The sequence below is a fragment of the Ambystoma mexicanum genome, chromosome 7p (assembly GCF_040938575.1).
Source record: "Ambystoma mexicanum isolate Mex_15411 chromosome 7p, UKY_AmexF1_1, whole genome shotgun sequence".
NCBI classification, from domain to species: domain Eukaryota; kingdom Metazoa; phylum Chordata; class Amphibia; order Caudata; family Ambystomatidae; genus Ambystoma; species Ambystoma mexicanum.
Genome location: NC_090939.1, coordinates 408,018,608 through 408,037,878, shown reverse-complemented (window position 1 = coordinate 408,037,878; position 19,271 = coordinate 408,018,608).

The window sequence follows — 19,271 nt, the reverse complement described above, 5'->3', positions numbered from 1 at the left end:
GTGTCGCAGCGTGTCACAGACCCGACGCGGATGATCCCATGATACACGTGCAGCGGTAGCGACCTGAACAGGTGCTCGTGCGCCGCTGTACAGCTATTTAGCTCAAATTTTTGGAACGTTGGTTGTCCCCCAGCACAGGGGGACGATTTTTTTTTCTTCTCTTTCCCCTCTGGAACGCTGACGCCTCCTGGAAAGAAAGAAGTGAAGAGACACAGTGGGCAACCGTCTGGCAGCAGGTTCAAGAACCCCAAGTAAGGTTGCGGCCTCTATACCACCAGGAGGTGCCTGTGCGACCTGTAATCATGGCGGAAAGCGATGGGGAGGAAGGTACTGCGGCAGGTACAGTCAGGCCACAACAAGGGTCTCTGCTACCAATGCAAGAGTTTGATGTGTCTGGCCCCCCATCCAAGCTGAAGCCCAGGTGGTTGCTATGGATTAAGAAACTTGAGATGTACTTTACTGCAACTGGCATTACCGATGATAATGCGAAGAGGGCTACGCTGCTATACTCTGCGGGGTTGGATGTCTTACGTATTTTCGAATCATGCAACCTGCAGGTGGTGACGTACAATACTGTCAAAACTGCGCTGGAGAACCACTTCATTCCTCTCTCAAATGTTGACTACGAGAGGTTCCTGTTTTGTGGTGAGAAGCAGAGAGAAGGAGAATCCCTTGATCAGTTCTGCGCCAGGTTGAGGTCGATGGCCACCACGTGTCGTTGGGACAATGACGAGTTAATGATACGGAACCAACTCATCCAAGGCTGCAACTCCGGAAAATTAAGAAGGCAAGTGCTAAGGGAACCGGGGTGGACTCTGCTGCAGATCCTAGATAGTGGCAGAATATATGAGTTGGCGGATGTGAGAGGAGCCAAGATGGATGCTGCAAGGCACCCAAGCACGTCCGAAGATGCATTTGCCATAAGTAGATGGCCCGGAACAAACGACAAGTGGGGACAAAAAAGGCAAGAGACTCGTCATCCTCCCGAGTCGGGGTCGATGTGTCCGGCTTGCGGGTACGACCGCCCCATGCAGAGGAATGCCCAGCCGTGTCGAGGTCGTGCGGCCGGTGCGGCAAGCCAGGGCACTACGCCCGGATGTGTCCGCTCCGGGTACCATTCCGGTGCCGAGAGGCCCTGCACGAAGCAGGAGCAGTGGGACCAGAAGACTAAGGAGCATTGCGGCACTGGAACAAGAACTACAGCGACTGCAGCTGGCCGAAGAGGAGGAGGATGAGGACGAAGAAGAGGTGTTCTTCATCTCAAACCTGGCCTCTGTGGCTAAGAAGAAAAGACAACCTAAATGCATGGTGGACATTCAAGGGGTGCCGACACAGGTCCTGATTGACGCAGGCGCATCAGTATGTGTGTTGGCTGAGGACCACTATCAGAAGCTGCCAGGTCCTCCCCCACTGGACAGTTCAGCAGCAAAGATATTCACTTTTGGTGGGGATGCCCCACTGCCTATCAAAGGGGTGTTTATCACGCCAGTCGCGAAGGGGGACAGGGTCATCAGAGCGCGATTCTTTGTCACAGACGTGAGTCCCCATTCGTTGCTCAGCTGTGCCGCGTCTGAAGCCCTTGATTTGGTGCATTTTGCATGGGAGGTGTATCAAGTAGACATTGTGGGCTTACTCGACAAGTTTGTGGACATATTTGAAGGGGTCAGGAATTTGAAAGCGCCCCCGATAAGGCTACACATCGACGACACTATTAGACCAGTGGCCCTCAAGCATAGGAGAATCCCGTTTCATCTCAGGGAGAAGGTTGAGGAAGAACTGAGGTCGCTCATCAGCATGGATATAATTGAAAGGGTGGAGGGGCCCACACCCTGGGTATCGCCTATAGTGGTCGCTCCCAAACCTAAGCAGCCAGGAGCGGTAAGGATCTGTGTTGATATGCGCCTCCGCAATGCTGCGATTAAGAGGGAGAGACACTTAACACTGACACTTGATGACATTGTGGGGGAACTCCAAGGGGCACGTGTGTTCTCAAAGCTGGATCTACGAGCCGGCTATCACCAATTGGAACTTCACCCGGACTCCAGATTTATTACGACCTTCACCACACACGAAGGCCTCTACCAGTTTAAGCGACTAAGCTTTGGCATCTCATCGGCGGCTGAGGTCTTTCAGAACACCATAAGGGGGGCACTGGCCGGCCTTCCAGGCGTTATAAACATGAGTGATGACATTTTAGTGTTCGCAGATTCTGAGGCGGAGCACCTGAGAAGGTTGGAAGGTACGTTAAGGAGGTTGAAAGAACTGGGTCTCACTTTACATCGCCAGAAATGCGAATTTTTCAAAGACCGGATAGGATTCTTCGGTTTCATTTTTCAGGCTGCAGGCGTGTCACCAGACCCGGCAAAAGTCAGAGACATAAAGGAGGCTGCAGCACCACAATCCCCCACGGAAGTAAGGAGCTTCCTAGGAATGGTGACTTATTGTGGGCGGTTCATCAGGGGGTTAGCTTCGATGGCGGAGCCTCTCAGGGCTCTGACACGAAATGACGCGGTATGGAAATGGGAATCCCGAGAACAAGAGGTGTTTCAGGCCCTCAAGAATGCTTTGTCAGACACAGACACCATGGCGTACTTCAACCCGGCCGTGGAGTCGGAAGTGGTGGTAGACGCCAGCCCCGTGGGTGTAGGTGCGGTGTTGCGGCAACCCGATGAGCGTGGCGAGATGAGACCCATTGCCTACGCCAGCAAAGCACTGTCCAATACTGAGATGAGATATTCTCAGATCGAAAGGGAAGCACTGGCCATCCTATGGGGCTGTCGGCACTTCCGCCTGTACATTTTGGGCAAGCCAGTCGTGGTGGTCACTGACCACAAGCCTTTGCTGCCGATACTGGCGGGAGCATCATCAAAGCCGCCGCCCCGGATCGAGAGGTGGATGCTGGCTCTAATGGAATATGGGGTAAAGCTTGTGTATAGGCCCGGAACCAACAACCCCGCAGACTATTTGTCGCGTCACCCGAACAAAGAGAATGCCCAAGTGGAAAATGGAGAAGTAGACTGTAAGGGTCTGCTGTGTCAAGTGGTAGAAAATGCACTTCCCATGGCGCTCTCGAGGCTCACCGTAGCGACGGAGACCTCCAATGATGAAGTCTTCCGCATCATCAAGGCAGCAGTGAGGAGCGGGGACTGGAGAGAAGTGCTACGGAACAACTCAAGGCGCCAGGAGGAAGCACAGAAGGACTTACAGGCGCTCTGGAGAGTGAGAGATGAGTTGTCGATTTCCGAGGATGGACTGCTTCTCAGGGGGCAGCAAATCGTCATTCCGAGGGAACTAAGGATGCGTGTGCTGGAGCTGGCGCACATTGGACACCAGGGCGTCGTCAAGACGAAGGCCAGGTTAAGGCCAAAAGTCTGGTTTCCCGATCTGGAAGGGAGAGTGGAAAGCTTTGTGAAGAGGTGTCTGGCCTGCCAGGCGGCAACACCGGGTAGCAAAGCGCCACCCATCAGCTCGATGGAGCGCAGTGAAAAGCCATGGGGTACGGTCCATGTGGATTTTGGGTCGACGGGCCGGGGACGATACTTTTTGGTGGCTGTCGACCAATGGTCACGGTACCCGGAAGTAGAGGTGGTTGAATCGACGGCGACTGAGTTCACCACAGAGGCATTGGACAAGATGTTCGCGGCACATGGATTCCCGGAGATCATCTGCTCGGACAATGGGCCACCGTTCACCGGCAGCCAGTTTGCGCAGTATCTACGAGAAAGGGGAATAAAACACAGGAGAGTCTCCCCGCTATGGGCGCGAGCCAATGGCGAAGCCGAAAGGATGATGAGAACGCTCAACAAGGCAACGCGGATCTCGGCCAGCAGGGGTGAGGATCTGGTCCAAAGAGTGGTGGAATTCCTTCGAGTGTATCGCTCAACCCCCCATCAATCCACAGGGGTTGCCCAAGCGGAGGCGCTCTTCGGGCGGTGCCCGAGAGGGATGCTTCCAGAAATAGAAGACAGGAGGCCGGGGGTCATAGACAACGATAAAGTTTGTGAGGACAGAGAGGTACGCAACCAGAAGGAGAGTGAACGGAGAGGACTGCAAGAAAAAGAAGTAAGAGTTGGAGATTCCGTACTAGTAAAGAACAGACATCCAGAAGGAAAATTGTCCCTACCGTTTGAACCACGCCCATGGACAGTGACTCACGTGAAGGGCACGATGGTGACCGCAGCCAGTGAACGGGGTACCGTTACCCGAAATAGATCTTTTTTCAAGAAAGTGGATGTCCCGGCGGAACCGCAGGTAGCGAATGACCCCTCGAGTCAGGAAGGAACATCAGAGGACCAAGACGGCGTCCCCTCATCGGATCCCGGCCCCACAACGGAGGCTGACCGGGTTTTGCCAACGGTCACATCGAGATATCCGGTGCGTGGGAGTCGGAGGCTTCCAGCTCATCTGAAAGACTATGTCATGGACTCAGGGGACTGAGCGAGGGGTGAGTTTACGTTTGGGGTCACCGGCTCACCATAGTTGGTTACTGTTATGTTCTACTGTAAAGTGTTATGCACCAAAGTTTTGTTTTGTTCTGTTGTTGGGGAAAAAGAAGGGATGTGACGTCTCAGCGCCACTGTCGCGCATGCGTGGGCCTCGTTCTCGGCCACGCATGCGCAGTTACAATAAACCGCGCCCGTGCGGCAGTTCGCGCCGGGACGCGCAGAGACCAGCAGCGCGTCCCGTGTCTCCTTGTGTGTGTACGCGAGTGGGGCCGCATGATTGCCTGATAGTTCCCCGAGACCCTGGGGACCACATAACACTGTCTATGCAGTCTTATATTCATGCACAAATTGGGGCATGCTTTTTCTCTCGACTACCGTCCTATTTAACCAGGGTGTCTTTCATAGTCAACAAGTTCCATCACATTTAAATACATTAAAAAAAAAACAGTTCAAACTTCAAGCGAAGGGAAACCTGACTCCTGAATGGGTTCCCCGTCAGGTTTCCATCCTCTTCCGCTGAGCACTATAGAACAGGTATGCATAATAATGAAAGTGCACATTGTAAAAGGTGCGGTAGTTTCCTGCTCCTAACATGCGGCATGCAGGCTAGACACGACGACGACGACGTTTTAAAACGTTTTGTATTCCTGCAAAGTGATTTTTATTTCATTGTTTTGAATATCACTGCTCGTTAACTGCAATCTATGAATAATTAATATTTCTGATATGTTACTCCTTGATTTATAACTAGCCAATACTGAAGACAAATCAGTGGAATCGCCTGCAGAGATGATAATACTAATACTGCTGTCCAAAAATCTTGTTGAAGAATTGCTAACCTGCAAATTGACAGCAGAGGGCACCCACAACCTACGTTATTTAAATGTGTTTCAGTATCTCTGGCTTTTAACATCAAGGAGTGAGATGTAATATTGAGGAATGCATTCATTTTATCATAAAATGTAAGGGCCTGATTTACAAATGTGTTTTCAATGGGGCTTTCCCATGTAAAAACAATTTTGTAAATCAGGTCAAACGTCTTAAAAACTTTAGTAGTTCGCACTATAAAAAGTAAAGCAAGACGTGTACGACACGTTAACAATGTTCACGTTTGTCTGATTGTTTTACAGTTCTGCATTGTTCCTGTTGACAATACATCGAATTAGTTGTTATTTAAATACCGTAGCAATAATGTCCTGAACTCAATATTTCTAAATGAAGCCGGTTTACATTGCATTCATTTGTGCACAACTGTAAAACAGGCGAATTCTTGCTGAAAGTTCGATATTTAATTTAATTTAATTTAATAGAAGTAACCCTTGATTTAAACCCAAATAACATTTCGCAGAAAAAGCAAAAACGATCTAAGAGAAAAATGTATCGATTCGTGACTGAAACAATCTATTGGTGTAGAAAAAGTAATCGACTAATGTGTGATAAAAAGAAACGAATGCATTTTGGAACGTTGCGTATTTATTCATTTTACACGGACCAAGGCGCTGAAAAAGAAGTGCTTTCGAGCCATCTTCACTCATTTTGAAATTAACTGAACCTATGTGTGGATTAACATCAAAGGGCCTGATTCACATTGCATTTTTCAATGGGATTAGGCCATTATAAAATGGGACTGTGCATCCAGTCCCAACGTTTTTGACGATTTTAAACATGGGAAAACACATTGGAGAGGGACGGAAAATAAATTAAGTGTGGACAACGTATTGGAGATCAATTTCAGCATTACTTATTTGCAAAGCACTTCTCAAAGGAAGATAGCCACATCACTGCGTTTGAAGTAGACCAGTTCAGAGACCAATATAAGCTGGCGATAGTGAGGCAGGATGGTGGTTCCTTCGGTAGGTTCCTGCAGATGGAATATCCGTGCAGTCTTCCCAATGTACCGTGCATTGGGCCTCATTACGACCCAGGCGGTAAGGGGTTTACGGCAGCGTAAACAGCGCCGACCCTTACCGCCTGATTCCGAGGTCCCTTAGCGCCATGGCGGATTTAACACCTGCTTTTAGCAGGTGTTAAAATCCATGGCGCTAAGGGACCATGTTGTTAATTACGCCACTGTAATTTACGGTGGCGTAATTGACGCCTTCCCCACTCCCATTATGCCCTATGGGGCAAAAATGGGAATGGGGAAGGGTAAATGGGGATTGGGGACTTACCGCCCCGCCGACCTCGGAATGGGGCGGTAAGTCCGCCCACCACCATGGCGTAAACATAGTTTACGCCATGGTGGTAAAGGTACGACCCAGGCGGTAACTTACCGCCTGGGTCGTAATGAGGCCCATTGTCTCCCCTATTAAACACCCATACCAGAAGAATACATACATAATAGATTAAAACTTCAAGAACTGAAAACGTTGCCACCGTATTTTTTTTAATTAGCACCTTGGGCAGGGGTGGCAACCAATCAGGTTGCTCGGATCGTGGGGTGAATACCACTACCAAGCCACCATTATGAGCAACCTAATGGCTGCTTCCCCAAACACTCCCTTCCCTTTAATTTCCCCTGTCCCTCCCATCCGCACTTAGCTGATGGTTTCAGCTCTGGCAGAGCCCCCGCAACCCCAGCTGCTGCCACTGCCACTCTGTCTTCTTTCTGGCTGCCATGGAAATGGAAGAGGGGCTCTGCTTGGAGCCATGTCTTCCAGTTCTGTGGTGGCCATTTTGAAAAAGTCTTTTTATTGTTACATCCCATCCATTCATCCAAAAGACATAGCTATCAGCACCCTTGGTTGCTAATAGCAATAATCACCCATTGACAGGCTGGAATGGGCGGTAGCGGCACCAGCGACCCTCATTAAAGGCCCTGGCCAGTTACCACCCGTTCCAGCCCATGGAACAGGTGATTATTGCTAAATTAAAATCCATTGACATATTCATAATATCTTGCGTCTTTTGTTCAGAGGACATCGAGTTGCAATTCATATAGAAAAGCAATATGTCGCTTGCTAGCATGTTGACACATTAAATGAAAATGATATATTTAAAGGCAACTAGCAGGAACACTTTAAAATCATCGCCACGTCTGTATACAATACAAATGACTCATGTGAATTCATCTATCAAGTACGCTTTGCTAGCGTGCTTGTTCTGATAAATGTAGGGCAAAAACCATCACCGTACTTGGATAAGTAGTGTCTTGCTATATTATTTGTATTGTCTATTTCTAACTCCTTATCTGACATAGGATGCCTATCACAGGACACAGTGGGGCTGATTCATGGAATTATTTGCGCCGAAAAACGGGGATTTGTGCGCCATTCTGCCCGCAAATCCCAATTTGTTAAACAGGGATTTGCGGGCAGAATGGCGCACAAATCCCCGTTTTTCGGCGCAAATAATTCCATGAATCAGCCCCAGTGTGTCGTGCTGTAAAACGAGGCATATGAATGGAAGCCTCATTGCATTTCCATCCATAACGTGTCGCATTCCATGAATAAATCGGTTTCTAGGCCGTGAAATAAGTTATCACAATGATCCAGCAGGAGAGTCTAATTAGGCCATGCCATTGAGAAGAGGCACAGGCATGATTTACCAAAGTGTTTTACAATGGCGCAATCCCATCGAAAAACCCTTGGTAAATCAGGCCTGCAATCTCAGTCTTGGGAGGATAGTTTAGGGGCCACAATCAGGGGTGGACTGGTAATCAAAAGAGGCCCTGGAAATTATTTTCAAAGTGGCCCCATATTACACATTTTCAGCAAGCCCAACCCTTTTCCTATGGGAACATTTGGAAATACCACACAAAAGAGGCACAGGGTGCAGAGGGCTACCAAAAAAATCTCCAGAGTTACGTATAGGCCAGTCCAGCCCTGGGCACAAGGAACAGATTCAGCCTAAAAAAGCCCAAACTGTTGGCTCTGCCAATGCGCGTTGTTCTTGTTTCCAACCTAGCATGCGTATTTACAGTTGTGTGTATTTTATGCGCACTCAGTATGTGCATATGTTAAACGCATGTTGCACTTGCAATGCATATGTGGTATATGGGCAACCACGTACCCGCATTTTCCGCCTGTCTGTGCTAAGGTTGCTCACGTCTGTGGCACCGGCGAACACTGAACTTGCTCCGTATTCTGCAAGCAGCGCAATCTGTGGATGTGCAAACATACGCCCGTTTCACTGATGCGCCTGCATCCGCCAGTGGCGCAGAGTCACACCTTGCTCCGGCCACGTGGGCCACAGATACTTCCAATGAAGTACATGGTGTACATGTGAACATTAGGCCACGCTTCCACACGATGCGCTCTGCATAGCAATGTCATTAGGTCACTATGTCAAAACTCCAGGATTCCAGAATCTATTGCGCTTGAGTTCCCAGCCAAGACCAGGCCCACTTCCTCCAAGCCCCCCAACACTTAGATTTGCTGGTGGGTTTGCTCAGGTTTATTGTGAGGGGCCCTCCACCCCATTCCTGAACCCCAATTAATTGTCAAGCTGAAATGAAAGTCTCCCAGATATATAATGGCACCCAGAGCAGTACACACTGCCTGCAAAGATTAATACTACTTTAAATAAAAATGACATTAACTTTTATTTGAAACACATGTGTAAAATATAAAGGTCATGCCGTGCAAGAAACACAGTAACACATGGATTCCGACCAATATTTAGAAAGAAGGGAAGGAAGAAAAAAAAGACAAAAGAGAGAAACAAGAAAGAAAGAAAGGAAGGGAGAAGAAGTAAAGGCAGAAAGAGGAAGTGTGTGAGAAATAAAAAGAAATTAACTAAGAAAGAAAAAAACAAGCAAACAAAGGACTATAGAAGGAATAAAAGGAGGGGAGAAATACACTTCAGGAATGAGAGAAGGAAAGAAAGAAGGCAAGGAAGGGAGGGAGGAAAGAGGGAGGAAGGAAGGAGGGAAGGAAGGAAGGAAGGAAGGAAGGAAGGAAGGAAGGAAGGAAGGAAGGAAGGAAGGAAGGAAGGAAGGTAGGAAGGAAGGAAGGAAGGAAGGAAGGAAGGAAGGAAGGAAGGAAGGAAGGAAGGAAAGGAAGGAGGTTGCATGGAAGCAGGGAAGGAAGCAAGGAAGGGAGCAAGAAAGCAAGGAAGGAGGGAGCAAGGAAAGGAGGACGCAAGGAAGCAAGGAAGCAAGGAAGGAAGGAAGCAAGGAAGAAGCAAGGAAGGAAGCAAGGAAAGAAGGAAGCAAGGGAGCAAGGAAGCAAGGAAGCAAGCAAGGAAAGGAGGACGCAAGGAAGCAGGGAAGGAAGGAAGGGAGCAAGGAAGCAAGGAAAGGAGGAAGGAAGGAAGGAAGGAAGGAAGGAAGGAAGGAAGGAAGGAAGGAAGGAAGGAAGGAAGGAAGGAAGGAAGGAAGGAAGGAAGGAAGGAAGGAAGGAAGGAAGGAAGGAAGGAAGGAAGGAAGGGAGGGAGGGAGGGAGCAAGGAAGGAAGCAGGGAAGGAAGCAGGGAAGGAAGGGAGGAAGCAAGGAAGCAGTGAAGGAAGGAAGCAGGGAAGCAGGGAAGCAAGGAAGCAAGGAAGGAAGGAAGCAGGGAAGGAAGGAAACAAAGAAGCAAGGAAGGGGGAAGCAAGGAAGGGAGGAAGCAAGGAAGCAAGGAAGGGAGGAAGCAAGGAAGGAATCAAGGAAGGGAGCAGGGGAAGGAAGGAAGGAAGGAAGGAAGGAAGGAAGGAAGGAAGGAAGGAAGGAAGGAAGGAAGGAAGGAAGGAAGGAAGGAAGGAAGGAAGGAAGGAAGGAAGGAAGGAAGGAAGGAAGGAAGGAAGGAAGGAAGCGAGCAAGGAAGGAACTTCACCCCAGATACTCGGGTGTTCTAGATGCTCCCAACAATAGACTCAGCACCCTGCAATGTGCCGCCAATCCTGGCCCAGCAACTCCTGCACACCAAAGACAACGGCAAGTTCTCCCCAATGAATATTTTCGGGGTGGTGCTTACCAGGGAGGCGGTGAGAGGGCGATGTTATTAGCACCAGGGAGAGAGGAGAGATGAGAAAGGGGTGAATTCAGTGCCCCCTGCTTGCAAAGCCCTGCTCAGAGCAGCCCCTGACCTCCCTGCGCACACGCCATGTTCGTAGCCACCAGCATACCTCTCTCGCAGACGCAGTTCAGCAATCCTCCCCAGCGTGGCCTGCCTAGCTCGCTGGTCGGAGCAGAGCAGCCAGCCAGCCAGGTCACTCGCAGCCTGCCCCTGTCACTTGCCTGGCTGCTGTGCATGTGTGCACTGTGCAGAGACAGGCTGCAAGGCAGGGCACGTGCAGTTCCTGACCTCATGCGCAGATGCAGTCTGGCTCGTCAGCCCTGGAGGGGGCTAGACATGCGCAGCACCCGCGGCCAGTTCCATGCGAATGACCCAGTCGGATCGTTGTTATTCATTCTTTATATGTATCCTTCCGAGTTCTGTGAAAAGAGGCCCTTTGACCCGAGGCCTTCTGGGGGATGTCCCGGTGTCCCGGTGGGACAGTCCAGCCCTGGCCACAATATCGCCTTTGAAGCAAGACGACACGAGCAGCATAGGTTCGAGCCCTGGGTCTGCACTTAGAAATTTCTGGGTATTAAGTGTGTTATAAATAACCAATTATGAACCTAGTTCTTCTATGATGTCTACACAGCTGTTTGCTCCAATGCAGGTACCTTTATCACTGCTGTTTTCACACTCCAGTTACAGCTATGCTCACTATGAAACTGCAAAATTGCTTTCCTTCTGCAGCCCTCACATCAGGACTTGCCAGCCCCAGTTAAGTGGGAATCAGGGAGGGCGGTCGGCGTTTTCTTCCAGTGAAGGCTCAAGAATGTTTTAATGGCGGGGAATAAATATTTGCCACACATTTGTAAAAGACCAAGCACAGCGAATCATCCCAAACCAATAAATGGGGGGGGCAGGTGGGCTAAGTGAGAGGGGATCCGCCCTCCGACTGCAATTTTTGTTTATTTCGTTAAAATCAAAATGGTGCATTATACAGCACACTTCCTGTGGAAAAGTGTGTACAAAGATAGACAGTTTGTATTCGATTTTATAGGATTATAGGGTAATTTATGAAAAGAAAACAGATGCAAGTCACCAACAGTGCATAGGAGCATGTCCCAATGCATTTTCATAATGTCTTTCCCCATAATATATGCCAGTGGGCCTCATTAAACGGTAAAATACCGGCACCGCCTTGGAGGAAAGAGGAATTACCGCCCTATTCCAAGGATGGTGGGTCGTAATTCCCCCTTCCCCCATTGCCCTTCCCCATTCCCATTTTTGCCCCATAGGACATAACGGGAATGGGGAAGGTGCTAATTACGCCACCGCAAATGCGGTACCGTAATTAGCTCCCTGTTCCCTTTGCGGGTTGGTTTTTAACGCCTGCAAAAAGCAGGCATTAAAGTCGCCAACCCGCAAAGGGACCTCGTAGTAAGGCGGTAAGGGTTAACGGTCACCGGTACCATTAACGGTGACCGTTAACCCTTACCGCCGTCCGTGTAATGAGGCCCAGTGTAAAATATGTATTTTCATGCTGACTGCACCTATAGATGCCAGTATTCCCATATAAGAAAATACTTATGTTGCACATAATGTCAGTAATCATAGCATAAGAAAACATGTTGTTACTGCTTTTGCAAACATATGCCAAAACCCACACATAGCAACATACTCCTATTCGCTTTGCCATTAGAAAAAAGCATGCCACAAAAGTAAAAACATGATCAAACTGGCTGCTACAATGCAGACCAGCCAAGACACATAATAACACTTATCATTTTTGCTTTATCAGAGATGCCCAGTTAAAAATGCCATGCCACAGTGAGATATTTAACTAAACTGGCTGCAGCAAAATGGCAGTCTAGCCATTTAATAACGCGTATCATGCTCGCTTTATCATGCTTTAAAGCAAGCATGATCAGTATTGTTACGTGCTAGACTGGCATTTTGGTGTAGATACCCTACCTATTTCTTACTGTAGCATGATATGTTTTATTGGCCATCATTATACACTATCATTGATGCTCATTACACAACGTCATGCCAGGTTAAGAAATGGATACACTGATTGCATGAAGGACCCTTCTAGTCATGTAATAACTCTTATCATGCTTACTTTATCATGATGTTATCATGATGTTAAAGCAAGCATGTTATTATGTGGCTACAAAACATTTGTCTCAGTCTAGCCATTTCTTAATGTGGCATGTCATTTTTTACTATAACTCATTTATACAGTATCATAGATGTCTAGTAAAGAAATCCCTTGTCCTCACAATCAGCCACCCAGGTCGGTACAAACCCAACACAGACACACCCACATTTACTCCCTCACTCACTCAAACACACATTCATGTAGCGTTCACATAGTATTCAATCATATGAATGCTGTGTGAATGAGGAAGTGAACGTGAATGTGAATGAATGAGCAAGTGAATGCTCTGTGAATGCTGTTTACATGAATTCAGACAGCATTCACTTGCTCATACAAGCACACATTCATACATTCGAACAGCATTTACACTGCATTTACGTGGTCATCCAAACTAAGGGTGTACTGAAATTCAGCTTCAAGTAAGTATTGGGTTGAAATCCAGCTGAAAATTAGATATTCGCCTTCGGCCATATACGCATGTATTTTGTGTGGGGAACCATTTGGCTTCGAGTTAAAACTAATTAAGTATTTGGCCGAAGGCGAATATTTTGCTTCAGCTCACCCCTCTCCAGCACATCACCAGATTAAAGCATGTCTGTCGTCACCCGGAAGTACAGGAAAGTACTGTTTGCTGTCTTTATGTGATGCACACTGTGCCAGACAGAGAGGGTGTGTCCATAGTAAGCAGCCCCTCCCTCTTTTGTGACGCGAGCCGTGCCTTTAAGATCCGGGGATCCAGCGCACCCGCGCGTGCACCCGGAAGTACAGGAAAGTACTGTTTGCTGGGGGAAGACGGCGTTGGAGCTGTGCCCTGCCCTGCTTTTGACTACAGTTGCCGCGTGTGAACTTTGCTGAAAACTTCGCCTGGAGGACGTCTTTATGTGATGCACACTGTGCCTGACTGAGAGGGTGTGTCCATAGTAAGCAGCCCCTCCCTCTTTTGTGACGCGAGCCGCGCCTTTAAGATCCAGGGATCCAGCGCACCCGCGCGCGCACCCGTAAATACAGGAAAGTACTGTTTGCTGGGGGAAGATGCCGTTGGAGCTGTGCCCTGCCCTGCTTTTGACTACAGTTGCCGCCTGGGAACTTTGCCGAAAACGTCGCCTGGAGGACGTCTTTATGTGATGCACACTGTGCCTGACTGAGAGGTGACTCTTTAAGAACCTATGGTTGTGGGCGTACTCAATTTTCGCCTAAGCTACATCGCTTTGTAAAGGAGTGCGCTTCCCGCACGTTAAAGTTCTTCTCTAGACGTCTTTACTTCGCTGACGCTGACGCTTTCTCTAGACGTCTCCACTTTGCTGACGCTGACGCTTAAAACCATGTCGTCATGCTTTTGCCAATCTCTTGTTGTGTAGTTGAACCTATCTAAAGGATTACTTAACTGCTGATTTGAACTACACTTACTAGTCCATCACTGATTTTTACCATTTTTGTCTCTTTAGGGTGTGTCCATAGTAAGAAGCCCCTCCCTCTTTTGTGACGCAAGCCGCGCCTTTAAGATCCGGGGATCCAGCGCACCCGCGCGCGCACCCGGAAGTGCAGGAAAGTACTGTTTGCTGTTCGCGGTGCACGCGTGGGCGTGCGGTCGTTCCCCCCGCTTCTTTTGGGGGGCTACTCTGCTCGTTAGTACTTGTGCGCCTGTATTTTACCTACTCACGTAAGTTGGGTGTAATATCTCCCATTTTGCATGACGTACGGTAAAAAGTTCGGTGAGTTGTGTAGTAAAGGGTTTCTACACTTGCATATTGTCTGCCTATTGGATTGCTCTTTACATATCTAATGGATTCCACGCTTAGAAACGGGAAAAAGAGGAAGGAGTGTACCTCAAAAATGCCTGCCGTGTGTGAATCCCTAAAAAATGCAAATAAAAAAAAAAAATGATGATGAGATTATTCCCATTCCCTCGTTGAATGGAAAGACATCGTTTCTGTCAATGTCTAATCATTCGGACACAGTGAATGACAGTGCTGACACTAAACCAACACTTGAAATCCGGCAGGGAATCTTGGACACTAATGAAGTGTGTTCCTTAAAGGTAGCGAATGAAAACATCACTCTTGATCCATTTGCCGTAGATGAACACACAGAAGAAGTCCAAAAAATCATTGATGACATTCACGTGAATAAATACTTGCCTATTGATGACATCTCTATGTTGGCACCCGTGATTATGCACAACTTAGATAAAAGAGTCAAGCTATCGTTGGGCCCATCCACACCGGTATCCACTTGTGGACCATGGAGAGAGCATGTACACTTTCATAAATCTTGTGAGTTCCCTGATAGACTAATGAGCCCTGAAAGGGATCATATTGCCAAATCTGGGACTCAAACTCCCGTAACTAGCTCTCCAGTAAAAGACGCAGCTGTCACTAACAAAATAAAGAAAATAACATTGGAACAGAAACCTTTCAATACATCTGTACCAATACTTAACTTCTCGAATGTACCTGAGGTAGCTTTATCCCAAGACATACCTATTGAGGAAATATTCGAGCAAAAACTCAGTGACCTACCTATCTTTATGAGAGTTTTGAACTTGCTTGACCGTGGTCACGAATACTCACATCTTTTGCTTCAAGAGATGAAAAAAGAGCTTGCTTCTAATAAAACTCAACTCTCAAAAATCAAAGGATATATACTAGCACAAGAATCCTGTCATATATATCATTCAGAATGTCACATTAGAGCAGCCTCAATGGTTAAAAACGAACTTTGTCACCCTTCCAAAGTTGAGGAAAAAAAGAATGTCGCCTCACAAACTACTGAAGACCAGTTTCTGTCAAATGGTATTCCTGCAACTTTTGCTCAAATACTGCAGTGCAAGGACAAATGTCAAGATCATTCCCAAAAACCTAGTTGTGTAGTTAACGAAAATAACATCTATTATCTTGAAATTGCAAAAACAGCATGACAGACTCTGTCAAATTGAAGCAATGCTATTTCAAGGAAACACAACTAAGAACTTAGAGAAATTACCTTCGGAAAGCGGAGAGGCCGTAGTGAATGTAAGCTTGCCTGACAGTATTTCAGAAAGCCCCTCGACTCTGGTGAAACTACTTGAAGATGAAAAGCAAATTGAGACAACGTATGAACACATTAATGTTCAAGAAAAAATGTATTTCGTATCTCGCCGTGCGAAAAGAAATCACTTGAAAGCATTGAAGAGAAGACAAAAAAATCAGGGGCATTCTGCGGGCTCCGAGAAAAAAATACGTGAGCTAGCTCTTGATCTTGCAAAAGATAAAGCCCCAAAATTGTCATCTTCCAAAATATTAACATCTGTAGAGTTGACTGAGCAGAATCTAAACTTTAATGAATTAAATGATGAAAGTAAGACCGCTCTCCAAATTAAACCTATTAAGGGGCGTGAATCGATCTCACCAGTAAGGTCCAACCCTGAGGGCACCGCAACAATGGCTTTGAAACGGCCTATACAAATGAGTGGAATGGGGGACATTCCATCGTTTAAGGAGGTGGGATTGCAACCAAGAATTGAAAATACGGTTCAATCTCAGGTAACAGCTTTCTTCAAAGATATTTCCTCGAAGAAATCCGACAGCTTGGTACGTAACATCACAAGTAAATGTAACAATGAAGGCTTAGTAAGATCTGATTCAACGGAGAATGCTAAGCGTTAGAAAACCTCAATCGAACAGTTGAAACAAATATTATAAGTGGAAGAAATCCACAGGAATTAAACGCAATGCAGAGGCACAACACCCCAGAGTCGCACGACAAACAAATCCTAAAGATTGCCCATGCACAACTAAAACCTGTTCCATGTGTGCCAACGCTTGAAGATCTGAATCAGCCATGGCAGAAAACTAGCAATGAGAACATTGTCCTGGAACCAGGTTCCCCCTTGATAGGGTAGCTACAGGTGGTCCGGGGTATTTCTAACACCGGGGAGTGTGAAATCAAAGTGCAAGAGGAGCTAAATGAAGATCAAATCTCTCAGTTTATTGTGCACTTTCATAGTATCCCTGGTGAAATGCAAAATATTATTGGCTGGAGAAGCGACCCTAAGATCAATGGCACGGTACGGATTAATCGTTCTTTTCTCATGAATTTTCTATTTAAAATTCCACCTTTACGAAGTTTGGTAACAAATGATATAGAGTGGATTCGTTTACCTGCAGTGAATAATAACAGAATGCAATCCAATATGATATCTCCTATTATTGCGAAACTAATCTGGGAGCATCGTAGTGACCTTTTGTTTCTTGGGTTAGAAATGGTAGGATTCGATAACATAAAAACTGCAATGGAATTTATGGAATTCCAACCCTCACCATCGACAGTGATTCCTGATGTTAATACTACCAACCAAGGACAAACAAATTCTCAAAATGTCATGATGAATCAGCTCGCCGCTCTCACAAATGCCCTTAATGGGCTTAAATGATTAGAACCTCTGGTCAAAACAGTGGTTAGTAAAACGCCTGTAATTAACTCATCATAAAATGATGATTTAGTTATTCTGTCATGGAACTGTTGTGGCATGAATAACTTTTTAAAATGGAAAGAGAAGTCTCACTTTCTACAAATCCCGAATATATTGCTTATTCAGGAAACTATGGCACTCAAAAATATAGAAATTGAGGGTTTTGCTGTCTTCAGTCATCATGCAAAAAAAGGCGTGGAAGGAAGACCCTCCGGAGGCCTTATGATCTTGATTGACACCACCTTAAAATGTATCATCAAGAACGTATACAGCACTGTCTTATTCATTATATGCGATGTTTGTTTTGATGTGAATGCACATGGTCATCTGCTTCTGATTTCACTCTACTGGAATCCAATGCTACATAATATAGAGGAATCAAGTGAACTTTTAGCAGAGACGCTCACTGAAGCTCTTTCCAAAGCGCCCCTGGTGGAAATATTCATTGGAGGCGACTTTAATGCTACATGCGCTTCTAACTATAATACTGGGAACATTGATTCCCCTTATTATCAGGCCTCACGCAGTAAAGGGGAGAAGTGGAAAAAAAAATTTAAAGCATGGAATATATTCCTACTGTCTGTGTCCCCCGTTCATCAGAATTGTACATGGAAAAGAGGTAACAAGCAGTCATGGATAGATCATATGTTTGCATCTTGTGAGTTGTCGGGCCGACTTCTTCCGGTTGACTCCTCTGGTATTGTGTTCGGTGATCATGCATCCATATCAACATCGATACCACACTATTTTACACGCTCTCTGTGGTCTCCTCAATTGGCCCTAATTCAATGCAATAGACCAACGCTCTCTATTAACTGGTCTGTTAAAACTTGTAGGAGGTTAACGGCCCTGGTAAACAGAGACCTATGGAAACCTAATAACATCAATAGCATTGATAACGCGGCTATAATAAATTGGAATGGTAGGATGATTGCTGAACATGTAGCAATGTTGTCCAAATCTAGTGTCACGTCATACACGACGGAGGAAGAAGGTAGAACTTTTTGTGCTGTCATTGCTGAATTAAAAAAAACGAAAACCTTGAATCTTCACAAGATTACGAAATCTAGGCTTAGCATGTCTCAAAGTGACTATCGTCTCCAAAAGCAGAAAATAGTTGTGCAGTATAAATACGCACTTAAAGAGGCACGCACATTAAAAAAGATTCTACAAAATCAAAGAATTGTCAATCTATTATGTAACAATAAAAATAAGGAAATCTGGAAAACGATAAGATCCCTCGATAAAGAGGATACACGTGAATTTGAATCTGAACCTGGTTTTCATTCTTTTCTCAAAAATGTGCAATACCCGAGGAATTCAAGGTGGGTGAACATCCTCCTGACTCTCAATCCATTCCTGACTCCTGTCCATGGGACAGAAACGACATATATATGCACAGCAATTTATAGACTAAAAAGTTCCAAATGTCCAGGGCCGGACGGCCTGCCTCCCTGTTTAATCAAAGATGACCCCTTATTTTGGTTGGCCATGTTTCTTTCCATTTATCGAGAGATATTTCACTCGAAGAAGATCCCAGACTCATGGCTTACATCTATTATAATACCTATTCACAAAAAAGGCAGCATTTCGGACCCTAATAACTTTAGACCAATTGCAATTATTGATGTGGCAGCTAAAATCTTTGCCACACTAATTCTCCGAGAGTTAGAAAGTTTTGCAGCTAGAACCAATTCTCTGAGTGCATCTCAAGTGGGTTTCCGTAAAGGGATGGGCACTCCACTCAATGCAAGTCTTCTATCCCACATTATTGCACATGCGACCTCCCCCGATAACACACCTATATTTGTAGCATCTTTAGATTTAAAAGCTGCATTTAATTCGGTTATTACAGGAAAGTTATGGGACAAACTTCAAAGAGCGAAGATCCCTCACTATCTCATCATATTGACGCAAATGTTACATCATCAAACAAACTTTAAAGTGAGAATTAATAAGATGGGTGCCCTTACGAAAGCTATACCTTCGTGGATAGGGGTTAAACAAGGCTGCAATCTCGCAGCAATTTTGTTTAATTTTTATCTTGCAGAGATCAACGAGATTTGGGATGAGGGAAAATCATTTCCGATTCGTATTGGTTCACTCTCCCTATCGTGGATTGCATATGCAGATGATATCTTACTCTTTGACCGCACTCAGGCTGGGTTGCAACAAAAGCTTATAAGTTTTATGTGCTATTGTAAAAACAACAATCTATGTGTGAACCCACAAAAATCTAATATAATTATTCTTGCGAACAAAAAAAAGGTACAACAGTTTACATGGAGAGTGGACGA